This window comes from Puma concolor, chromosome B3, assembly GCF_028749965.1.
Source record: "Puma concolor isolate L17-30 chromosome B3, mPumCon1.1.hap2, whole genome shotgun sequence".
NCBI lineage: Eukaryota > Metazoa > Chordata > Mammalia > Carnivora > Felidae > Puma > Puma concolor.
The window spans coordinates 83,702,327-83,729,906 of NC_141672.1; the positions used below are offsets into that span (position 1 = coordinate 83,702,327).

The 27,580-nt window shown below is 33.9% G+C and overlaps 1 protein-coding gene across 1 annotated transcript in view; it reads right to left on the minus strand.

Annotated features, from left to right (window-relative positions):
• LOC147580166 (uncharacterized) overlaps positions 1-27,580 on the minus strand; it is a 546,857-nt gene that overhangs the window by 116,779 nt on the left and 402,498 nt on the right. The window lies entirely within an intron of this gene.

Consider the following 27,580-nt stretch of genomic DNA (forward strand, 5'->3'; position numbering starts at 1 on the left):
GTAGGCACTCGGTTGAGCTATTAATTGATAAAACAATTAGAATTAAAATCAGTATCCAAGAATTCTTTATCTATTATCTAATTTTTAATCTCTAAACAGTCACTGTGTCATTGTTGTGTGTGACTTGTTCCATTTACTTACGATGTTCTTTCTGTCCACTTGAAGTCCTTTCAGTTGTCAAGACTCAAATCAAATCAAATCGCCTACATGATACTTTTCCCAATTCCCCTACCCTGGAAATTCATCAATTTCTTGGTGCTCTTCCAGCAGATTGAGTTCTAACAGAGCAGCAATCCCACTGTGCCACGTTTTGTCCTGGTAAATCCAACACTAAAGAAAGCCAGTTATTCAAGCTCTAAACCCAATTAAACTGCTCCTTCTCCCATACCCCCTCTCCCTCCCTCCCTCCCTCTCTCCCTCTCTCTCTCTCTCTCCTTCGTAAATTACAAACTACTTAATTTTCCAATATAGAAACAACAGTTTCATTATTTCCCAGAAGTCAGCATTATAAAATACATAAATAAGATTTACAGCACAGTAGCATTGTTTAGTATATGTTCATTTGTGAACCACTTAAAATTATTCCCAGAGTAGTTAATTTCTGTTTCTGTAGGAAACTAAGAAGAATATACCTAAATTCCATAATTAAAACAAACTCAGCAATGGGTGACAATGTCTAGAAAACAAAAACCAAAAGTTCTATGGAGATAATCAGCAGAATAATAACAGCTTGTCAGAGCTGAGAAAAGCAGTATCATCTTACTTAAGATAGAGTCTGCATTTGGATAGACTTTAGAAAATCCAAAATTTTGAAACAATACTTTTCCCATGACTTCACCTTTATATAAATGGTTCCTTGTATCTAGAATGATTACCACTGGTACTCATACTTAATGAGCCAGTTCATTAGTTCCTTTTATATAACACTTTGTCTTTTATGCTATAACTATTTACATGCTGATCTTCTTCACTGAACTATGAGATCCCCAAGAGCAGGGTGCTATTGTTTTTATTTCTGCCCTACTAATGGTGGGTACAGTACCACACATAGAGTAGATGGTCAATTCAATGTTGATGGGCAGCTAATTTTTAAGAGGTTTTAAAATGAAGATTAATAGTATTAGGAGCCAATTTTATGTTTTGAATTATACAGATAAGAGATGGACTCATATAAATGAGAAACTGGAGAAAAATCAAGCTAAACAGTACCCATTCTAAACAACGAGAAATTTTATAAGGTAAAAGAAATGAATGAATATTTTGCAAAGCATATCAGATATCCAAAAGACATAACAAGCATTAGAATGTGCACAAATGTACCAAGCTTAAGAAATATATATGCTTGAATATCTCCATGTAATCCTTTTTATTCCATTCTACTCTCCCTTGTCCTCCTGAGGAGTCACTAAGTTAAATTTGGTTAATATTTCCATGCACATCTTTATACATTCATTACATATTTGCATCCATAAATGACTTTTTGCCCAATTTTTAAAATGTTTTCCAATTTTTTTGATATATATAATTGACATACAACATTATGTGAGTTTAAGGTACACAATGTGAGGATTTGATACACGTGTTTATTGTGAAGTGATAATAAGGCTAGTTAACATACCCATCCTTCATATAATTACCTTTTTGTATAGTGATAACATTTAACTTCACTTAGGAATTTTGGAATGAATAATACAATATTCTTAATTATAGTCACCATGATGTGCACTAGAGACCTAGCACTTACTCATATTTTCACTAGAGGTCTGTATATTTTGACCAACATGTCTCCAATTCCTTCAAGCCAGTCAACCCCTGGAAGTCACTCTTCTACACTCTTTTTCCATGACTTCAGCTTTTTAAAATTCTACATATGAGATCATACAGGACTTGTCTTTTTTTGATAGACTTATTACATTTAGATTAATGCCCTCAAGTTCCCTCCGTGTGATCACAAATGACAAGGTTTCTCTTTTTAATGGCTGAATACTATTCATATATATAATATTTCACATTTTCTTTATGAATCCACCTGTTGATGGACGCTTAGGTTGTGTCTCAGCTATTGTGAATAATTCTGCAATGAACATGGCAGTGCACAGATCTCTGCAAGATACTGATTGCATTTACTTTACGATATGCTCAAAAATGAGATTGCTGAACCATATGGTAGTTATATTTTACATATTTTGAGGGAAAATCACTGTTTTCTATAGTGGCTGCACCAATTTCTATCTCCACCAACAGTGCAAAAGGATTTCCTTTTCACATCTTTCCCAACACTTGTTTTATTTTTTTGATAATAGAAATTCTACCAGGTATAAGGTGATATCTCATTGTGGTTTTGATTTGAATTCCCCTGATGTTAAGTGATGTTGAGCAACTTTTCTTGTAATTCTTGGCCACTTGTATATCTTTGGAAAAATGTCTTTTCAGGTCCTCTGTTCATTCTTTAATCAAACAGTTTTCTTTGAAGTGTATGTGTTCCTTATATATTTTAGACATAACTTCATATCTGATATATAGTTTGCAAATATTTTATCCCATTCCCCAGGTTGATTTTTCATTGTATTGATTGTTTTTCTTACTGTGCAGAATCATGTTACTTTGGTGTAGTCCCACTTGTTTATTTTTGCTTTTGTTGCTTGCACTTTTGGTGTTATATCCAAAAAACTTGCTGCCACACCAATGTAAAGGAGCTTTTTCCCCATGTTCTCCCAGGAGTTTTACACTTTTAGGTCATACAGAAGACATCAACCCATCTCAAGCTAATTTTTATGAGGAGTATACACTTCTAGGTTTTAAGTCTCCAATCTATCTCAAGTTATTTTTTTGAGTGACATAAAATATGAGTCTAATTTCACTCTTTTGCATGTGAATATCCAGTTTTCCCAGCACCATTTATTGAAGAGACTATCCATTTTTCCCCAATGAGTATTTTGGCTTCCTTGTCAAATATTAGTTGATTATATATATATATATATATATATATATATATATATATATATATATATATGAGTTTCTTTCTGGGCTCTTCATTCTGTTCTATTGGTCTATGTGTCTATTTGTATGCCAGTATAATACTGTTTTGATTACTAGAACATTGAAATACAGTATGAAATCAGGAAATATGATGCCTTCAGCTTTGTTCCTCTTTCTTGGGATTATTTAGGCTATTTGGAGTCTTCTGTGATTCCATGGAAATTGTAAGGTTGCTTTTTCTGTTCCTGTGAAAAATGCCATTGATATTTTGATAGGGATTGCATTGAATCGATAGATGCCTTGGGTAATATGAACATTTTAACAATATTAATTATTCCAATCCATAAACATGGCATATCTTTCCATTTATGTGTGTTCTCAATTTCATCAATGTTTTATACTGTGTAGTATAGAGATCTTTCACCTCCTTGGTGAAATTCATTCCAAAGTATCTTATTTTGATGCTCTTATAAATAGGATTGTTCAGATAGTGCATTGTTAGTGTATGCACTGATTTTTTAATGTTGATTTTGTATCCTGCAACTTTACTGAAGTTTTTACTAATTTGAACAGTTGTTTGGGAAGTCTTTATGATTTTCTATGTATAAGATCATATTATCTGCAAATAGGTAATTTTACTTCTTCCTTTCCAATTTCTATGTCTTTTATGTCTTATTCTTGCCTAACTGCTCTGGCTAGGACTTCCAAGATGATGTCAAATAAAAGTGGTGAGAGTGGACACTCTTGTATTGTTCCTGATCAGAGACAAAAAATTTTCAACCTTTCACCATTGGCTACGATGTTATCTGTGGGCTTGACATGCATAGCTTCTATTACATGAGGTACATTTCTTCTATACCCAATTAGTTGAGAGTTTTGAATCATAAAACAACGTTGTATTTTGTCAGGTGTTTTTTCTCCATCTATTGAGATGACCATATATTTTTAAACTTTTACAAAAGATTATAAGTTATCCTTGCATCCCAGGGATCAATTACACCTTCCACCAACTTCTAGTATATAATCCTTTCATGAATTGCTAAATTTGGTTTGCTTATATTTTGTTGAGAATTTTTGTATGTATATTCATCAGTGATATTGACCTGTAGTTTTCTTTTCCTGTAGTGTCTTTCTCTGGCTTTTATATCAGAGTGATGCTAGCCTTGTAAAATGAGTTTGAGGGTGTTCCCTTCTATTTTTTTTTGGAAGAATGTGAGAATAATTGACTTAATTCTTTAAGTTTTTGGTAGAGTTAACCAGTGAAAGTACCTGGTTATTTCTTGGGATATTTTTTATTACTAATTCAATCACCTTACTTATTATTCATCTGTTCAAATTATCTATTTTTATTATACAGTCTTCATATGTTGTATGTTTCTAGGAATTTATCCATTTTTTAGGTTATCCAATTTGTTCACAGTAATCTCTTATGAATGTTATTTTTGTGGAATCAGTTGTAATGCCTCCTGTTTCATTTCTGATTTTATTTATTTCAGTCTTCTTTCTTAATTTAAAAATTTATAAGGTTTTTTATCTTTTAAAAAACAAATTTTATTGATCTTTTCTGTTGTTTTACTGGTCTCTATTTCATTTATTTCTGCTCTGATATTTGTTATTTCCTTCCTTCTGCTAACTTTGGTCTTATTCTTCTTTTTCCAGTTTCTTGAGGTCTAAATTTGGGTTGTTTATTTGAGATCTTAATGTAGGTATTCATCACTAAGGATTCCCTCTTAAAACTGTTTTTACTTCATTCAATAAGTTTTGGTATATTGTGTTTCCATTTTAATCTGTCTCAAGATATTTTTTGATTTCCTTTTTTCTTTCTTCTTTGACCTATTGGTTGTTCAGGAGTGTGTTAATTTCCACTATTTCCCAATTTTCCAGTTTTCATCTTACAATTAATTTCTAGTTTCCTATTATTTTGGTCAGAAAAGATAATATGATTGTAATCTGAAATTTACTAAGGTTTTGTGTGCTTTTAAAATTTTTTTAAATGTTTATTTTTTAGAGAGAGAGAGAGAGAGAGAGAGAGAGAGCGAGCACAAGTGCAGGAGGGGCAGAGAGAGAGAGAGGGAGACAAAGAATGTGAAGCAGGCTCCAGGCTCTGAGCTGTCATTACAGAGTCCAAAGCAGAACTTGAACTCAAGAACCGTGAGATCATGACTTGAAACAAAGTCAGATGCTTAACCAACTGAGCCACTCAGGGACCCCTACTAAAACTTGTTTTGTGACCTAACATATGATTTATCCTCGAGAATAATCTGTGTACACTTGAAAGGAATGTGTATTCTACTGTCGTTGAATGGAATGTTATACACACACACACACACACACACACACACACCTATTAGATCCATTTGTTCTAAAGTAGAGTTGAAGTCCAATGTTGTCTTCTTGGTTTTTCTTTCAGGATGGTCTATACATTATTGCAAATGGGGTATTGAGGTTTCCCACTATTATTGTATTGTCTATTTCTCCCTTCAGATCTGTAATATTTACATAATGTATTTAGATGCTCTGACGTTGGGTGCATATTTATTTACAACTGTTATATCCTCTCAATGAATTGATCCCTTTACATTAGATAATGACTTTTTTCTTTTGTTATAGGTTTGACATAAAATCTATTTTGTCTGATATAAGTATAATTACCCCTGTTTCCTTTGGGTTTCCATTTGCACAGAATATCTTTTTTCCACACCTTCATTTTGAGCCTATGTGTGTCCTTAGAGCTGACGTGAGTCTTTAGTAGGCAATATATAGCTAGGACTTTTTTTTTTTTTAATCCATTCACCCACTCTATGCCTTTTGATTGGGGGATTTAATCTATTTTATTAATACACTTAATGCATCTTAGTAATTATTTATAAGCAAGGTCTTACTGACGCCATATTATAATAGTTGTTTTCTGGCTATTGTGTAGTTTTCCTTTCTCCCTTGCTTGCTATCTTCCTTTATGAATTGATGATTTTTTTTTTAATTTACATCTAAGTTAGTTAGCATATAGTGCAATAATAATTTCAGGAGTAGATTCCAGTGATTCATCCCCTGTGTATAACAGCCAGTGCTCAATTCAGTATCCACAAAACAATCAACGTGATACATCACATCAATAAAAGGAAGGACAAGAACCACATGATCCTCTTAATAGATGCACAGAAAGCATTTGATAAAACACAGCATCCTTTCTTGACAAAAACCCTCAAGAAAGTAGGGACAGAAGGATCATACTTCATGATCATTAAAGTCATATATAAAAGACTCACTACTAATATCATCCTCAAATGGGGAAAAACTGAGAGCTTTCTCCCTATGGTCAGGAAGAGGACAGGAATGTCCACTCTGGTCACCGTTATTCAACACTGTATTGGAAGTCCTAGCCTCAACAGACAACACAAAAAAATACAAGGCATCCGAATTGATGGTTTCTCATGGTAAGAGGCTTTGATTCTCTTCTCTTTATCTTTTATGTATCTACTATAGGTTTTTTTCTTTGTGTCACCATGAGACTTATATAAAACAACTTATAATAGCCTATTTTAAACTGATAACAAATTAGCTTCAATCACACACAAAAACTCTACTCTTTTATTCTACTACCCCCACATTTTGTTTTTAATGTATAATTTACATCTTTTTTATGTTGTGCATTTATTAATGAATTATTGAAATTACAGGGGTTTTTTTTTATACTTTTGTCCTTTAACCTTTATATCAGAGTTAAGTGATTAACACACAAAGATATTTCAGTATTAGAGTATTCTAAATTTGACTTATACTTAACCCTTATCAGTGTGTTTTATATTTTCATGTTTTTATGTGATTAATTAGGATACTTTCATTTCTCTTTGAAAAACTCCTTTCAGCATTTCTTGTAGTGGGTGATGAACTCTTTATCTCATTTTCATTTCTGTGGCACAACATTTCCAGCTGAAGTGTTCTTTTTTGGCAGTTTTTTTTCCTTTCAGTATTTTAAATATTATCATCCCGCTATCTCCTGGCCTGCAAGTTTTCTGCTTAGAAATCCACTATAAGGCTTGAGGGATCCCTGGTACGTGTGGAATATTTTTTCTCTTGCTGATTTAAAAATTCTCTTTTTGTCTTACATTTTAGAGTTTTATACATTGTGTCTTAGAGAATATCTTTTTTTTGGGTTGAAATTGTTTAGGGACCTGTGAGCTTCCTGAATGTGGATGTCCAAACACCCCCCTAGATTTGAAAAATTATCAACCATTATTTCTTCAGGTAAGTTTTCTTCCCCTTTCTATCTTCTCCTTTTGAGACTCCAATTATGCATAAATTCTTTCTTCTAATAATATCCCATAGTCTCCACAGGCTTTCTTCGCTCTTCATTTTTTTTTTCTTTGCTTCCTCTGACTGGATAATTTCAAGTGACTTGTCTTGTACTTCACAGAGTCTTTCTTGTGCTTGATAAGGTCTGCTTTGGATGCTCTCTACTGCATTTTTCAATTCAATCATTGTTTTCTTCAACTTCAGGGTATCTATTTTGGTACTTTTTATGATTTCTATTTTTCTGTTAAACTTCTCATTTTGTTCAGGTATTGTTTTCCTCATCTCACTGAATTGTCTTTCTCTGTTTTCCTGAAGCTCACAAAGTTTCCTTAAAACAACTATTTTGAATTTTTTTATCAGGTAAGTTGCAGATTTCCATTTCTTTGAAGTTGGTTCAGAGAAAATGAAAAAACTATTGTGTTCCTTTGGTGGTGTCACATTACCTTGTTTACCTTGTTCCCTAAAGGCCTGCATTGCATTGCATTGCATCTGAAGAAAAAAATCAACCTCTTCCCCTAACTTTGGGAGAGAAATACCTTCCATCAGCCCAGTTAGGAATTCTGAGGCTTTCTAAGATTTTTGAAATGGATATCATTGCTCCACACTTCTTGTTCCCCCTTGAGAGGAAACTCTTACAATTGTATGTCATCTCTTGATCCTACAAAGCAGTCTCCTATTTGCTCTTCCTATGTGGTACTCAATTTTCAAGTTTGTGTGCTTTCTCCAAATCCTGCAGAGTTAGACCTGCTTTCTGTGAGTGCTCATTACCCATCTGTAAAGACTCGTTCTTGTCACCTTCAGGGATGTGCACAGGGAGCAGGTCCCTGTCTTTGCCAGTGGGGGTTGTGTAGGTCAGGTACACAGAGTAATGGGGGTGTCTATGGGCCAGTTAGGTGTATCTATAGGTAAGATGTCCCCTAAAGCTCATAGATGGTCTTCCTGTTAGAGTCTGCAAAGTGGGGTAGACCCTACCTCCCTTTCATGTTCTCTAAGAGCCCAGGTTGGTATTCTCCCAGCCACCCCCTCTCTGCCTGCTAGTTGCACATCATATCTCAGTATTCTGGATGTGCCAGAAAAAAAAGTAGGTCTCTTTGGCAGCATCCCACGCAGCTGAGGAAGCTGAATGCTCCTTTACATACTTTTATTTTCCCCAGGGGGATAAATCATAGGCTGAGAATGTCTCTCTTGGCATTGAGCAGTGCTGCCTTGGGGAAGGGATGGCACAGGTAAAGTATAACTGTTCCAATCTCAGATTTTTTTTTGCCCCAGATGTGTGCTGGAACTGTTTTACTGGTCTCTCAGACTTCCACAAAGGCACTCTTGTGTATTGCTGATTGAGAAGCTCAAATATTTTGAGGTAGGTGGGGAGAAGATAGTAGAAAATTCTTATTCTTCCATTTTTATGCTGTCCTATCTTGGCAAAATTTTAAGTTTAAATTATACTTCTCTACATTATTTATTTTCAATCAGCATTGTATTTGTGAAAGTTATTCATGATACATGCAACACTAGTTCACTTAAACTTATGTATAGTGCTTCATTTTTAATATACTATTTCGTTTTTGAAAGACATTTGGCTGTTTCTTTTGGGGGGTTACATTTTCTTATTATAATCAATGTTGCTTTTAAAATCCTTGCATTTATGTTCATGTTTAAGACTTGGATATGAACTTAAGGTTTTAAATTTTAATGCCATCAAATTTATTAATTTTTCTGTATAGCTTTTACTTTTTCTGTCTCACTTAAGATACCATTTTCTATAGTTAGGTGAATATATTTGATTATCTTCTACAAGTTTAAAAATGTTCCTTTAATATTTAAGATCTTGAGTCATTTGGGATTGATTTTTATGCATGGCATGAGATAGCAAATAATTTTTCCATATGGAAAATATGTTTCCCAGCAACAATTATAAATATATTTTCATCTCTTTATTAATCTCAATACAACCTGTGTCCATGAATACACGTATTGTTTTATTTGTATATGTCTCCCAGCACTGTGTTTTTTCTTCCATTGGTCTATTTTCCATGACACCAAAACTACTACACCTTATTCATAATTTTCCTATAAATTTGTGACATTTAATAGGGCACTTCTTGTTGTCTGACGCTTCTTCTTTGAAATACCTTGGCAATTCTTAGCCTTTTATGTATCCAAATGAGTTTTAGAATGAGTGTTATTTAGACCAGTGAACACTCTGATTGGAAATGAGAGTGCTTTGAATTAATGGATCAGTTTTGGAAGAATTGATATTTTTGTGAAGAGTGAGTGTTCTATTAATGAGCATAGTATATCTCCCCATTTTTATATGTTAAATGTTGTAGTTTTCTCCCTAATAGTTTTATCACATCCTTTTTAGACTTATTTTTAGATAGCTTATACTTTTAGTAATTTAAATGGCATTGAGGCAAGAGTAACATTTTTCTAATGGGTTTTTGTTTTATATAAAACTATAATTGACTTTTGTATACTGAACTTATATCTAGCAACTTTGGAGTAACTTTTCTTTTTTTTTCATTTTTTTAGTGTTCATTTAACTTTGAGAGCGAGAGAGAGAGAGCAAGAGTGAGGCAGAGAGAGAGGGAGACACAGAATCCAAAGCAGGATCCAGGCTCTGAACTGTCAGCACAGAGCCCAACGTAGGGCTAAAACTCACAAACCATGAGATCATGACCTGAGGCGAAGTCAGAAGCTTAACCGACTGAGCCACCCACGCACCCCTTGAATAACTTTTCAATTGTCAAGTGAATGAAGGGCATTCAAGATTTGGCAATAGGGCTAACTTTAATCTGACTAAGTCACCTATTCCCTGCACAACTAAAGTCTGAAAAGTCATACTCTTTGAGACATCTCTGACTCACAAATAGCATAAGTGGTCTCCAAGAATTCCTCTATTCCAAAGCAATAAATACCAAAAATAGAAAAGAAAAACAACAAAAATGTCAAGGCTAACAAAAATTGAGAATGCATTAAAACATTATTGGTGAAGAGATAGAGCAGTGGGAATTTTCATACACTGCCACTTGGAGGGCAAACTGCTAATTTAAATGTTCAAATCACCGTGAAAAAATAATTGGACACTTTCTCACTACTCCACTGAATATCCTACAACCCAGAAATTCCATTTCTGAGGTATATGCCTGTGACAAAATTTTATACATATGTACCAAGAGATATACATGAATGCTGATAAAAGCATTCTACATAAGAGTAAACAACTGGTAAAAATAAAAATGTTTCATCAAGCTATAGTCACACAATTGGTTGTTATACAGCAGCAAATGAAGATACACATAAGTAAGTAAGTAAGTAAATAAATAAATAAATAAATAGCAGTAACAATAAATCTTGTAAGCATAAAGAGTAAAAAAAATAAGTCTAAGATGATAACATATAGTGCCACTTTATAGACACCCAAAACAGTAAAATGAAACAATATATTCTTAAATAGTCAATATTTATAGAGAACCCCATATTAGAAAAGGCACAGACACAAAATTTAGGATAGTGGTGTTTCTGAGGAGAGAATCATAGGCATAAGACAAGGGAAAAACATGTAAGTTGGTACAAATTATTAGTAATTCCTATCTTTTGGGCTGAGTGTGATGTTTATGAATGCTCACTGTATCATTATGCTTTATTAATAACATTTGCATAACATAAATCTCCTTGTGCTGAAACATATTAATATAATAAAAATAAAATGAATAAAGATAGGAAAGAATATAAAACATTTTCCCATTCATTTAGGAAATAATTATCAAACACCTACTAGTACCAGATACAACTCTATGTACTAGGAATTAAACAATACCAAGTGTCAGTGTTAATCAAAACAGAAAAAAAAACAATCCATGCATTTATGGGGTATGCATGCTACTGTATTCAACTAAACTAACTTTATAAAACAGGACTTATCAAAATTAAAATACTAATAATGTTAACTGAAGGGAAAATAAAAATAATGTTTTTACTTTCAACAATAAATAATTTTTCCATCACCAATAATTTGAACAAAGGGAAAATAACTAAAATCCACAAAGATATCTAATCCTTCTAATATATTCATCTTCACCCTGAGAACAGCTTCCGATATGGGCAAAGGTTTTTCAAAATTGAACACAGTACTGTTTTAGCTGTTTGAAACATCTGTTTTCTATTCAATGATCCACAGAATATGAAGACCAGCAGAATTTTTCTCCCCTAAAATCCAATATCCATGTGCTAAAGATTTGAAATAACTCTTTCAAATTCAAGTGCAGATATGAGCCAACTATATCTTGGTTATAAATACTGAACTTTTACCTGTCATTTCAGAAACTCTATGTGAGCCTCCAACCAAACAGTCACTTCTTAATATTCAATAAAACACTACCCCACAGTAGAGTATGTGGAGGTTATCACACTCAGGGTGTTAATGAATAAGCACTGTGTCAGCTAAGACTCCAGATAGTTTTCCTCCCAATCAGAAAAATTACTAATGTGGCTATAAAATATACTACTCTCAGTTTACATTACTAATGAAAATTTCTAGATAGCAAGGCTGTCTTCATATATATATATATATATATATATATATATATATATATATATGAGTGATCAGAGGAGAAAAGAAAAACATATAATTTAGCATAAAAACTGTGAGTGATCCTTGAGCCTTGAATGTGAAAACAAACAAAAATTAATATTTACTGCCATCTGAGTGAAGATTTATAATTTAACATTGGGCTGAATTTCAGCATTTATTAAACTAGGCCAAAAATTTTGAAGCACGAATTCCTGGTAGGATGTTTTGTACTAAATTTTCTAAGGTCTGATTAAAAGCCAGAGGACTTCTACTAAAACTGGAAGACACCCTGAAAATGCCAAAATGAACTTTTAAAAATCAGTGGATATGCCAATTTAATGTAATATGGATAAATTTTAATAAACAACCATCGGTTATTACCTAAACTAATATGCAAATTATATCATTCTGAGACGACTCTAAGCACATTTCTGAAAATAACTGATCTTAGACTAAGGTCAAGATCTTCTGACCAAGAGAGAACAAAATTTCTTTTCATTCATAAAAAGTGATAAAGAAGCAGAATGCAAAGAAATAGAACTAAAACATACAAAAAATTAAAGAAGATGGTTGTTTTGACCAAAAACTTTCAAACTAAAATTTGAGACCGAGACCAAGGCAAAGTTAGTTAGCCATAATGGTAATTAGTTCCAAACCGGATGGTTACAAAGAGGAAAGGAACAAATATGGAGTTCAAAAGTAGACTTGAATAAAATACTGTATGTCAAGCATAGTACTTGGTACATAGTAATCACTCAATAAATGGATTTAGTATAGAAGTAGCAGTTTGCTATTGTTACTAGTTAATCTAGAATTGATCGTCTTTTAGGTTACCGGCATTCTTTCTGGATGTTTCCCAAATTACCCAACAATATGTAGATTATATTTGGCCACTGGAACCTGACTTATTACAGTGAGTTCAGAGCTGATTAATTTGAATAACAGAAAAATAATACAAGTGAAACCTACATTTTCACATCATTGTCAAATGAATATTTAAATGAGGAAAAAAGATGTTTTGGTAATACCCTCAGAATTCTGAGGAAAAAACTAAGGGTGAAAGACATGGTAAAGTTTTCTAAAAGTAATCTATCTTTTATAATAAACTCTCTTCAGATACCTAAGAAATCCCATCTTACTCCCATATGTTAATATCTTCTTTGAATATAAAATCCAAATTAAAAACTAATTCTTAATAGAAAGCTTTTGTTAAAAGCAACATTTTGAAATGCTGTCAGTAACTATCATAAATATTTGAGAAGTTAATATTTTAATCTTCAACTATAGCACAGAAAACACTTTTAGTGACAGACAGTGCTTCATTAATGGAGTTCTGTGTGTCTAATTGCTTTAGGCACAGTGAGCTGCATTATTTTGACACATGACATGCAATTAGTACATGGTCACACGGCTAACAGGAGATTTTACACCTTTTTTCCTTCTACATTCAGTGAATAATTAGCATATTTTTTCTGCTTAGAATAATAATCAGAGCCTTAGATCCAGAAATTGCCTAATGAGGTAAAATTCCAGTTGTTGACATTAATACTTATGACACATTTTTTTAGTTGTTAAAGTAAACCTTGTGCTACCATACCACTTCATTTACCCTTTCCAAAATGCCCTTATGAGTCAGGAGTTATGTTGTTCTTAGCATAAAATTGTTGAGAAGAAAGGCCTCAATAAATGTGTTTTACCATGATTTCAGTGCTCCTCACACAGGAGGTACCAAATCAACACTGTGAACAAATTTTAAGAGGGTACCTTTTGCTATCTCCTGTTATCATGAAATGTTTATCAACACTCAAAATAGAAATAAACTATGAAGCCATTATCTATTATTTTGTATAGTTCTCAGAATAAAAAAGTGGGTTATTTTACAATACAAAATTAGATCCAAACTGTTGAAGTTTTACCAAAATGCTCTTAATTTTATTCAAAACATTTAGCTATAATGAAAAAGTCATCCAATATTTCCCTAGAGCAGAGGCAGATTTTATGTCAAGTTAATAAAGATTAAGTTTCAAGATCAATCAATTAAGTGGCCCCAACCAAGGCAACCATTGTATTCCTAACAATTTTATCTTCCTAATTTTGTGTTCCTTTCCTTAAAGTATCTTCCACCCTGGTAGTACATGTTTCAGGCCCCACAAAGCCTGGATCTGCCCCTAGTAAAAATCATCATGCCTCTTAAATATAAGCCTTTGAATCCCTCAAAGAGAATTATTTTCTCCCTTGAAAATACTGTCTTTTTCCTTTTTTTTTTTTGTATGAAAATCACAGTGACTTTGAGAAGTTCTGTCAACAACACTTTATTGTTTGATGCCAGACTTTAAGATTTTCAAGTCCCTACCCCTACAAAATTCAAACAATAAAACTTTACTTGTCCTCTTTAATTATTAGTTAACATGACTCTGTAAAATGATTAACATTCACAAATTAAACTCAACGATCAAAATAATAACTTGATATTATGAAATGTGAAGGGTATTATTACAGAGAAGTAATACTGAAGGCAGAAAGTAGAAACAGAGAGAAATGCCATCAACAGGAGAGAAGAAAAAACTAAAGAAGCACTGATCAGACTTCATTTCTTTTTTAAACTAAATCTGTGTAGGCCTAAATGTTTTTAAGACATGTTTAAGGAAATTGAAAGAAATTTCACTGTTAGCTATCAACTGATATCAGTACTGAGAGTCTTGGTTGACCAAGAAAATTATATTTTTAAGGGTTAACTACTGTTATATGAGAGAATATAAGAAGTCACTAATATTTGAGTTATTATGATTATGGCCTGTAGTGAGTGACTCACTATTATTCCCTGCCAGGCAAAAACTCCATCATATAATCTACAAATTGTGACTAGTGTTATTCGCTTCCAGATTACTTGCGAAATGTGAAAAGATACACACCAGTCATATCACTACGACTCCAAAGCCAAAGTAATGAAATGACAGTTAAGGTGTATTTTCAATTTGTAAAGTAGCCATAGCAGTGTTTGAATTTTATCCACGTAATAGCCTTGCAGTATCTACTCTTTTTCTACCAAAATGAAAATACCATTATGTCAGAAGGAGGAAGAGGTTTAAGAATGGCCCAGTGTTGGGGCGCCTGGGTGGCGCAGTCGGTTAAGCGTCCGACTTCAGCCAGGTCACGATCTCGCGCTCCGTGAGTTCGAGCCCCGCGTCGGGCTCTGGGCTGATGGCTCAGAGCCTGGAGCCTGTTTCCGATTCTGTGTCTCCCTCTCTCTCTGCCCCTCCCCCGTTCATGCTCTGTCTCTCTCTGTCCCAAAAATAAATAAAAAAACGTTGAAAAAAAAAAAAAAAAAGAATGGCCCAGTGTTGGGAAGTTACATAAGAAATATGCAGCTACTGTGTGTTGACAATAAGGAAAGCACATTTTTAAAAATAAATTTTATTTATTTATTTTGAGTGAGAGACACACAGAGAGACAGAGAGAGAGAGAGAGAGAGAGAGAGAGAGAGAGAGAGAGAATCCCAAGCAGACAATGCAATGTCAGCACAGAGCCCGATGCAGGGCTAAAACTCACGAACCGTGAAATCATGACCTGAGCCAAAATCAAGAGTTGGACATTTAACCAACTGAGCCACCCAGGTGGCCTTGAAAGCAAATTTTAAAGGAAGGTAGCACACAGATCCTGGAGCCAATTTTAGATTCTGTGTCTCCCTCTCTCTCTGCCCCTCCCCCACTGGCTCGCTAGCTCTCTCTCTCTCTCAAAAATAAATAAACATTTTTAAAACATTTAAAAAAATAAAAAATAAAGGAAGGTAGCACAAAGCATATGGTTCATTAGTAAAAGTAAATGATAACAAGGTACATACACTCAATATGAGGACACCTATTGGTATCGTGTATAATAATAATGGACATCACAAAATGAGCAGATATCACAAAATGAGCAGATATCTATACTTTACATGATTTATCTTTAAGATTCATGACAACATGCTACATGCATATTATCAGTCTTATTTTATAGGTAAGGAAACTCTTTGGAACTATATTATTGTTATATTTTGTATGGGTTTGATGCAGCTAACTGGGGCTACATGTACCAGCATTCCCTGCCCTGTCGTTCCAGGTTAGGCATGGCCAGAGGAGGAACTCGCATGACACTTGGAAGACCAAAGTGAAGCAGCAGCCCCTGGGCTTAGAGATGGGTACAGGACACCAGGTGCCCCTGGGGTGACACAAGGGGCTGCTAGCCTGCTGCTTCGCTCTGTGGCTCCTCCAGCTCCCACCGCAGCTGCAACTATCTCATCCTTTGGCTTCTCTGAGTCCTGGCCAGCCACATGTGCGCCTTGTGACAAAGGACACTAACGTCCTCTGCGGGCCACCCATATCACCGAAGTTGGGAGTTAGGAGACACACATGTAGGTTCCACTTGTACTCAGAGGTTCCAGTTTGTCACTGCTTCCCCTTCCTTCACATCCTGCTTTTGTTCCCCACCCCAGCCCTGACGACCTACAATAGCATTAGGCACCCCCTCTAATGCAGAGAGTGCTTTGTTAGCTCTCACAACTGCATCAACACTATGACAGATCTTGTATTCCATATACTCCCGCTCCCCTGACCAAACCATTACTTACCCAGAAACTAAGCTTCAGAGAAAGACACAGGACTCTATGATTTCAAATCTTAAGATTAGGCTACATAACACAGCATGTTTATACATTGAATAAGAAAAACAAAACAAAAAGGGATTTGATGAATGATTACATATCCCACCAATACTACATACAGGCATAAAATGATATACCCTAAGTAACATAAAAATATCTATTTCAACGTGAAGTGAAATACTAGAGATAACTTATAAAAATTGGGATAAAAATTGGAAATGTCTTTAATTACTGCCTTTAATTATTATTGTCCCAATAGGACTAGTTATTGCAAGTAGAAATGAGAGTTATAAATCTTGATGAAGAGAAAAACATAACTATTTACATGACTTTACTGCATAATCAGAAAGTCTATAGGAACCAAATGAAAAAAATAATAGATTTATTTTTCTAGTCAAATGGCAAAAAAAAGTCATTATTCTAGTAAGTGACAGAAGACAGTCTAAACAAGGTCTATCAGACTCTACAATGCTCTGCCAACACTAGATTAATTTTAGTAACATATGTGTATGTATATGTGTGTGACTTACAGAAAGTAAATTATATACATTTTGTATACATTTAAAATATAAAGACATATTTGATAGCGTAAAGAGATACAACTACTCCATAATGGGAAAGGTAAATAACAAATTCCTGAAAATATCAAATTCTTCCCATATTAATATAGAAGTTCATTGTATTATCAATAAAAATAGTATGGGGCTTTTGAAACCTGAAAATTGACTTTAATTCTTATTTAAGAAAACAAAGAGGCAAGAGCATTAAAGATACTTTATGACAAATGGCCATGTTAGGTGACTAGCTCGACCAATGTTAAAATACTTCATTAAACTATAATTAAAACAGTGTGGCTTGGATTAATTATATAAACATATATATAGGCAGATCAATGAAATAAAAATAATCCAATTATAGCCCTATCACTTTCTCTTTTTCCTTAATAAAAGAAAAAGGAACAGTAGAGTAGGGAGATTTTTTTTAGTAAATATGAAGATAAGTGATTAGGAACATTGAAGAAAGAAATGTATTTGGATTTTACCTTACTTCAAATACCAAAACAAATTAAATCACAAATTAATCACCTTATATAGCTATAAACATATGTAGATTATTAAACTATAAGAAAACAACAAAAATAGAATATAATATTTATAAAACGCCTGTAAGAGAGGGGTCTTGCTAGGCTTAGAAACAAAGAAATTGCAAAGAAAAAAAGTAAAAAATTTCACAATATAAAACATATTCTCCTTATTTGATTTAGTTGGAAAAAAGGGAGTAAAAGGTCTATTATATTAGTGCAATTTTTATAGCAAATATAGCCATAGTTTTGCTTTTATTATATGAATCACCCAAATAAATTTTAAGACAATCAAGGACTCATAATTAAATCAACAAAGAATTATGATCAGATTCAAAAAAAGTTACAATTAGTAAATAAACATGATGCAAATGTTAATAAATTATGATCTGATTCACACACACAAAAGAATTACAATTAGCAAACAAACATGATGCAAATGCTAATGTTCACTAGCAACTCCATACGTGTCAATTTAAATAATAATGATACATTCCCACTTATCAAATGAGTCATGTGTGGCTGTGTATTTTAATATTTAGGTAAAATAATACTAATTCTAGAAATATGTCATTAACAAAACCTTAAAAAGAATACTCTGTATAAAGACATTCATCTTGGGGTGCCAGGGTGGCTCGGTTGGTTAAGTGTCTGACTTCGGCTCAGGTCATGATCTCACGTTCTGTGAGTTCAAGCCCCACGTCAGGCTCTGGGCTGATAGCTCAGAGCCTGGAGCCTGTTTCAGATTCTGTGTCTCCCTCTCTCTCTGCCCCTCCCCTATTCATGTTCTGTCTCTCTCTGTCTCAAAAATAAATAAACGTTAAAAAAATAAAAAAATAAAGACATTCATCTCAGCAATATTTATAATAGTGAAATAAACCTAAATATTCATTTATCATGATACAGTTGATGTATTAGATGCTTTCTGAAATAGTATATAGTTACTGAAAAGGGCAGATATGAAGATTGTAACATCAGATGAAAAATACGTTTAACCATGTTAATTTTAAACAGCACATTAAAACCTATTATATATAGTAAGATTACAAATGCAATGTAGTTGTTTTTTTTTTAATTATAAAACAACATGGGAGAGAAATAGATCACAGTATCTACAGAAAGGAAGAAAAAAAACAATTAGTGAATTCTAAAGATCTTTGTGTGTCTTATTGTTTGTATCATATATACACTACAGATCTCAAGAATGCTGTAATCTTTTATCAAAATTCTGTTCAGGCTTAGAATTTGATGAGATTAATCTAGCATTTTTCATGGATGGGCCATTCCTTTTTGTGAGTATTTTGTGGACCACTAAGTTCTACATGTTTGACACACGCTTACCAAGCTGGGCAGCTTGTTTTCTTCTCAAGCGTTCCATTTATAAATCTTAAGATATAACCAAGAGCTTGTTCAAAACTTCCTCTAATATACATTGCAAATCATATTTTGAATTTTATTTACCGTACTATTATTTCAGGTGTTCCTATGCAGTATAAAATGTTAGAAATTGGTTAAAATAGATACATAATCAGAAAAATTTTAAAAACTGTATAATAGCTATGAATAAAAGAATTATTTCTACCTCCTCTCTAGACCATGTTATACAAATACAGGTATTCGTTAATTTAGTGGCTTTCAGGTCTGGTTTTTTGCCTCTCTTACCTTGTTTGCTTACATTACTTGAGATAAATCATTTGACATAATTTAAATACTTGAAATAGAATAATTTCAAAGTTCTTTCATATTTTAATAAATTGTATTCATAATGCAAACCTTCAAAACAATTATCTGAAAGTTTAGATTCTACACATAATTTTGACTACATCAGGACCAACAACTGCCACATTTATAAATTTTGAGTGCATCAATCTATTCAGAATACAAAAGTTGCTGAATCTCATCTTGTATAATTTAAACTTATTTTTTAACATTATTCTAATATTCTATTTGTTATTCAATGAATATGTCCTAAAGATAAACAGTTCTCATATTAAGCCACGCCAGTGAGTATAATTTTCATTGTTTTGAACATCTTTCAAGAAAGGAAAAAAGCTAAAGTTTTAGTTTTTATTCAATGCTCTATTACTTTTACACCAACACACTCAGATTATAATACACACTCAAGGAAAGGGAGGCCATAAAATAATGTTTCATGCATTTTAGACTATCTCCTCTATAAATACCATGTCTCCAAATCAAGTGTTCCAAAAACCCAGTCAATACAGAGAACCCCCCGGGCTCATAAAAGACCTTTTAGTCACCGTAAACATGGTGTGCACCCTACCAGGGTCTTTAGTTTATCATTTCTATCTCCGTGAAAGTACATATTCACTTATTCAACAAATTTTATTGAGTGATCATATACCAGGCACTGTTTTCCTTCTGAATGGATTTCTTCTGGATAGGTTCCAGATAACTATCAATAGCCTATAAATACTTTTTCTCTTTATATTTACTTATTTCTCAATCTTTTTATTTTAAATATAAATGACATAACATTTACTATCTCAATCAATTTTACAGTTCAGTGATACTATTTGCATGCATACTGTTGTGCAACCATCACCACCATCCATCTCCAGAACTCTTATCATCCTGCACAAAGAAAACTTTGTACCCATTAAACAACTCCTCATTCTCCTCTACCCTCACCTCTGGCAGCCATTCTATTGTCTCTATGATTTTGACTTTTCTATATACCTCATATAATTATGAGAGTCATACAGTATTTGCCTTTTTGTGATTGGTTTATTTCACTTAGCATAATGTCCTCAAGTCTCATCCATGTTGCAACATATTAAAAATTTCCCTCTTTTTAAAACTGAATAATATTCCATTGTATGTGTATGTCACTTTTTGCTTATCCATTTGTCTATCGATAGAAACTTGCAATGCCTCCACGTTTTAGTTATTTTGAATAGTGTTTCTATGAACATGGTGTATGAATATCTCTACAAGACTCTGCATTCAATTCTTTCAAGTATATACCCAGAAGTGGAATTGCTAGATCATTTAGTTTTGCTTCTTTGGGAATAAAACTAGGGAAGCAATTAGAACATTTCATTCTGTATCTTATCTCCTTCATTTCATGCACACAACTAGCAAAAAGTGCCTCTGATGAACTTGTGTTATGTTTTATAGTTTATCAGTCATGACCTCTGTTGGCTTCTAAGACACCTTGTTATCTATGCTGGGTTTTTCCCCCCCAGACTCACTGACTGTTTCCTTTCAGTAGTCTTTGTGATTTTTGTTCCTCTGCTCAATCCCTAAATTTTTTAGCATTTTTAAGGTTCTATCCTAAGTTCCCTTCTCTTCTTAACTGCTCATTTTTCCCAGATACATTCATCCCCTTTCTTGGCTTTAAGTGGCTACAGGCCAATGACTCCCTAATCCATATTTTAACCCCCAAACTTGCACCAGAACTCCACACTCATTTATATAACTACATTCACAATGTTTTCACATAACTGGCATTTAGGCATCTTAACATGATAACATTTTCACGGCCAATAAAGAGCTCTTTGGAATTTGGCTCTCCAAAAAACTAGATCCTTCCTCCAGAATCCCCATGTAAGTTAAATGGCAGCCACATCCACCCAACTGTTTTAATCAATAATCTAGGCGGCTTTGATTTCACTCTTTAAGGTATTCAACCTCCTTGCCCACAGACATCCATCAACAAATATAGTTTACATACTCAATTCTCTCTATCTTTACTGTCAACGCCATGCTATTTCACCTGAACAACTACCATCACCTGATAACTGAACTCACAGTCCCTTACAGTCCATTCCCCAAACAACAGATATTTACCACTTTAGGACTCAAATCACATCATGCTACTCCAATGCTTAAAATCTTCCACTTGCTTCCTACTGCACACTTAAAATAAAATCCAATCTTCTTACACTAGATTGTAAAGCCCTATATGATAGACTCCCTGTATACTTCATCTTTCTTTACTATCTTTTTCCAATCTCTATGGCAATCTCACAATTTCTTGAGCACATTGGACTGTTTCCTATCTTAGGACCTTTGCATAAGTTGATTCTTCTACCCAGATTGCTCTTAACCATAAACTGTAATGTCTGGCTCCTTCTTGTCATTCAGAGCTTGCCTTAAAAACACCATATCATGGGGCACCTGGGTGGCTCAGTCGGTTAGGCAGCCGACTTCGGCTCAGGTCATGATCTCACGGCCTGTGGGTTTGAGCCCGTCAGACTCTGTGCTTACAGCTCAGAGCCTGGAGCCTGCTTCCGGTTCTGTGCCTCCCTCTCTTTCTGCCCCTCCCCTGCTTGCTCCCTGTCTCTTTCTCAAATAATAAACATTTAAAAAAAAAAAACCCACCATATCAGAGTGTTTTCCTCTTACTAATCACCCAATCTAAAATAGCCAATTAATTTCTAAAATGTTATATTATTTCTCTGAAAAGAATTTATCACTAGATGATCGTTTTCTTGTTTACTTGTTTATTTTATCTGTAACCTGAAGGAGACATTATCTTATGATATGATGAGCACACAATAAGTACTTAACAAATAATTGAATAAACAGGTTGGAGTCTTCCAAAAAATCCTCTGAAATCCCTACATTTGGTTGATTTCTTTGAGTCTTCCACTAGCCTCTTTCACGACCTTCCTTCAAGATGCAATGCAAGTTATTTAAAAAGATAAAGTCTTGCAAAGTTCCATTAACAACATCAAACATGTGTGGGGAAAAAATAACTAGAATCCAAACAGTATAATTTGGCCAGAAAGAACTGAACCCAATAAACTATTCCAAAGTCACAAGTCACTATCTCCTATTAAAGAGGAATCAATGGGGTCACCTGGGTAGCTCAGTCAGTTAAGTGTCCGACTTCAGCTCAGGTCATGATCTCACAGTCCTTGAGTTCGAGCCCCACGTCGGGCTCTGTGCTGACAGCTCCGAGCCTAGAGCCTACTTCAGATTCTGTGTCTCCCTCTCTCTCTGCCCCTCCCCTGCTCATGCTCTGTCTCTCTCTGTCTCAAAAATAAATAAAAACATTAAAAAATTTAAAAAAATAAAGAGGAATCAATGTTTTTAAAAATAGGAATTTTAGCTTTCCAGTAAACAGACTGCTAGTGGTAAGAAGAGCCAGCTAAGGAAAATAAAGAACTGTTTTAGCCCAATGTCTTAATTGTTGTGTAAATTTTATTTTGGTTCTTCATTTTATCTAATTTCTACATCATTAAAATGTGACAAAATAGTTCAAGAAAGAGATGATTGCACTTAATACATAAAATAAAACTATTAGCATATTAGACATAATGAGATAATTTTTGTAAACTACACTAAATTTCTTAGAAGAAGCCTTACAAAATATTGTTCAATTGTGACACATTTACAGCAAAGGATATTAAATGAGACTCTTCTTCAGAGTTTCAGAAAAGACCCAGAGGCCAAAACAATCAGTGTTAAATACCCCACATCCTATAGGGAGGAGTAACCATCATTGCACAACTTGGAAATAGGTGGTTCAAATAATTTTCCCAGCATCAGTTCATCACTAACCTCTAAGCTTTGAGAGAAGGAGAATGCACAAAGGTAAAAAGTGGAGGATAAAAAACTTCAGTATAACCTTCTATTAATGACAAATAGAAATGAAAACCAAAGCATGAGAAAACAAAATCCACTTGAAAGTTAAAAGAATAACAAGATATTGAAGAATTACAAGGTGAGGTTCTAGGGAAGACAAAAGCTTCTCAAGTAAGAAGTAAGTTTCTCAAGACAATATTTTCAGTTTGGGATTACTCAATATCTTTGCTGATTCCTCAAAGTGTCCCTAAATGACTAAAAGGCTGAGCCTGACTTTTGATGACTTCCATGCACTATGAAGAAAAAGATCGATGTTCAAGTCCCACAAGTGAGGTACTATCTGGCAACCCAGAAGCAAATAGGTAAACTATAAAGAGAAAAACCGTTATAGGAACAGAAATTAACTGAATCATCTCAATTGCTAAATTTGGATTATGGTGACCTCATACTGGCTGTGCTACCAGGTGCCTAAAAAAACAAACAAAACTCATCTCTATAGGAAGGTACGCTTTAAATTATTTATCCAGACAGTTCTGCAAACACAAGGTCTAGCATGTTAAAACAACCAAAGAGACACATGAGACAACTCAACATGAATAAAGCCAGCAAAAACACTAACAATAGAAACACATCCAAATAGAATATAAAGTTGGAGTTATCTTGCATAAAATTTATAATAGCTATATTTACTATGTTCAGTGATATAAAAAAAGAAAAGATTGAGAATCTCATTAGCTACTTCAAAATATATATAAGAATGAAATGGGAATTCTGAAACTATAAAACACAAAAATGCAATAACCAAAATAAGAACTCAACAAATGGGTTAACACCAGCTAAGAAAAAGCTGACAAAACACTTAGGAAACTGGAGCATGGATTAGAAGAAAATTTACAGAATAAAAAAAGAAGTGACAAAAGAGTGGAAATACAGAACATAGTATGTATGACATAGATGATACAATGGAAAAGAGCTTACTGAATTCAAGAACAAGAGAAGAAGGTGAGAATAGGAAAGAAACAATAGCTGAAAAGATTATAGCTGAGAACTTTCTAATACTAATGAAAGACTTCACAGATACGAGGAAAGTTATAGGATGAAAAGAGAAACTAGGTGTATTGTAGTAAAGCTTCTTTTGATAGCTAATGACCATGAAAGGAAATAAAAGAAGTATAATCTGATATTCTTTAGGCAGATGGATAATAACTATAGGTGGAAGCTGAGAGACCCCAGGAAAACCACGAAAAGTATAAAGACATGAGTAAATCTAGGAGCACCTGGGTGGCTCAATCAGTTAAGTGTCTGGCATTGGTTCAGGTCATGATTTCACAGTTCGTGGGTTCAAGCCCCACATGGGGCTCTGTGCTAACAGCTCAGAGCCTGGAGCCTGTTTCAGATTCTGTGTCTCCCTATCTCTCTCTCTGCTCCTCCCCATCTTGTGCTCTACCTGTCTCTCTCTCAAAAGTAAATAAATATTTTTTAAAAATTTAAAAACAATAAAGACATGAGTCCATCTAAAGTAATAGTGATGGTTTAAGGCAAAGGCAATTATGCATATATAACATATATAATAATTATATGTAAAGTTTATATGTGTGTGTACATATATATATATATATATATACATAATTAAAATATAATAATAGCATACAAGTTAGGACAGAGAAATATGGTAAAGGCATTCCAAAATTCCAAAGTCCTTACATTGTCCTTTCAGATGATAAAAGTGTCAATTAATATTAGATTTTCGTAAGTCAATAATTCACACTGTAATATCTAGAAAAGCCACTAATAAAATATTGAATGTGTATAATTTCAAGCTAATAAAAGGAAAAATTGGATATTTCTTTAGGAAGTTAAATAATCCAAAAACAAACCCAGTGAATGTGGAAAAACTAGAAAATACTTAAGATAACAGAGCTAAACTCAACTATGCTGGTACATATGCTAAATATAAATATCCTAAGGCTCCAATTAAGAGATAAAGAATCTCAGACTGAATTAAAAATAACTGTATAGATAAATAAGACACATATCTAAAATATACAAGTATAAAAAGTGTGATTGTTCTATAGGTTACTAAAAGAGCTTTGTTAGAGTCACTCATATAATTATGAATTTGTCTATTTCATCTTGTAATTCTATTGATTTTTGCTTTATACACTTTCACATTGTATTAGATTCAGACAAGTTAGGAATTTTTAATCTTTATGGCACAGTACTTATATCTCTAGTAATGCTTTTGCCTTTAAATCTACTTCATTAGACTTCACTCTTACAGATATATCTTTTGTAAAATTATAGAAAAAGTAGTGATTACTCAAACATTCAAAGAATAGGGGTTTATAATGTAAATCCAAGTTCAAAGCGTTTGTTGTACTCCTTTGGTTAAGCTTCATAAATACATTGTATAACTTCGGTATCTGTGCCAGTTCAAATAGAAAATTAAAGATGTCCTTCTCCAGCTTTCTCCTGCCAGGGTTTTCTACCATACTTCTCAGTTCTCAGAAGCCCTTTTGCCCTCTGGCCAAAAAGATTGGATTCTATCAGAGTTTTAACCTCCTCCCTCTTGTGCAGTTCCAAGTAGATGTTGTACAGTGGCAAGGGAAGAAGAAAACAATCATGGAGATTCCCCCCCATGTTCTCCTATGACGGGACCCCTTTTCCCACTTTCTCTATCCAAGATCTCCTTTCAGGATTTTAAATACCTGTGCTACAGTACATTTGGAGCTGGTTTTGGGGAAAATCAAGGAGAATAAAAAGAAAATAATAATGGGAATTACATAGAAGGATGTCTCGCAAATGGAATGTATCAAAAGTCATCAAGGTGTGAATCAATTTTACATTGTCTATTCAATGTTGGCAATTTATATTCAGGAGTAAATGGAACCACTTTAAATTTCTGGTAGCTCTCACAAGTGCACGGGTTCCCATTTTGTCTCCATGAAGAGTCATCTTCTATATTCTTGGAGAGCATGGGCCAATGATAATGAATAAATGATAATGAGGAAAAATCAAAAGATGAGATCTTCAATACGAACAGAATATCAACACTAATTATATATGTATATTCTAGGTAAATGTGTAAATAATATGATACTGAGATGCATTAAAAGGCCTGTAGAGGGGCGCCTGGGTGGCGCAGTCGGTTAAGCGTCCGACTTCAGCCAGGTCACGATCTCGCGGTCCGTGAGTTCGAGCCCCGCGTCGGGCTCTGGGCTGATGGCTCAGAGCCTGGAGCCTGTTTCCGATTCTGTGTCTCCCTCTCTCTCTGCCCCTCCCCTGTTCATGCTCTGTCTCTCTCTGTCCCAAAAATAAATAAACGTTGAAAAAAAAAAAAAAAAGGCCTGTAGAGTTCCTATTTATTTCTGACATTATTCTTGGTAGTTTAGAGGTATAGCCTAGCAATGTGTTTCAGAAGATGGTTATGAGAAATAAGAAAAACTCACCAAAAAATGGAATAATTTTTGCTTCTGTTTATCAAGAAGATTATCTACATGAGTCAAAGGATCTTCAATTGAAATTCATTCAAGATATACCCATCACTTCCAATAGATTGGAAATTTGTCCATTATAAATATAGGTTCATGAGAGTAATAGAGTTACATTTTCATTTTATAGCTCTATCATTATGGGGTGAGTTGTCTTTAAAATTTTTTTTTTTTCAATGTTTTTTATTTATTTTTGGGACAGAGAGAGACAGAGCATGAACGGGGGAGGGGCAGAGAGAGAGGGAGACACAGAATCGGAAACAGGCTCCAGGCTCCGAGCCATCAGCCCAGAGCCTGACGCGGGGCTGGAACTCACGGACCGCGAGATCGTGACCTGGCTGAAGTCGGACGCTTAACCGACTGCGCCACCCAGGCGCCCCGGGGTGAGTTGTCTTTAAAGAGGACTTTATTATTTCTATCACCTTCTTAATTGGAATCAAGGTATTATAAGTTTTCAGGAGACCTCAGTGGTCTTTTAAATATTTGAGAGCTGAGCATAGATTTCTTTTGATTATCAAAAACTTCATCTGGGAGCCCTGGATCCAATTTGTCTATTACTATCAGTAGATAAGGTGATTCTGAGCTATTACACCCTGAAGAAGAATATAATGAAAATCTAATACTTTCAATTTGTATATCCCTGTCCGTGTGTTTTGGAATTACACGATTCTAGGAAAATGTGAAAGTTATGATAGGCAAAAGACCTACTTGATAAATTTACAATTGTAACAAGATTGTGATACTGAAATCTGACAGCAAGATACAGTTCTTTAAGCCAAGTTGATAGGTTACAAATATGTATCGATTACATTATAATCTATCACCACATTGCTAAACTGTTATCAGGAAGGGAAATACTTAAAAATACTTTAAAAATTAAAAAGAAGAAATTTAACCATACAACCTTGTATATTGGAATGTAAGAGAATGTTTATTGTCATTGCTGACTTAGTGTCTTGGGCAGGTGA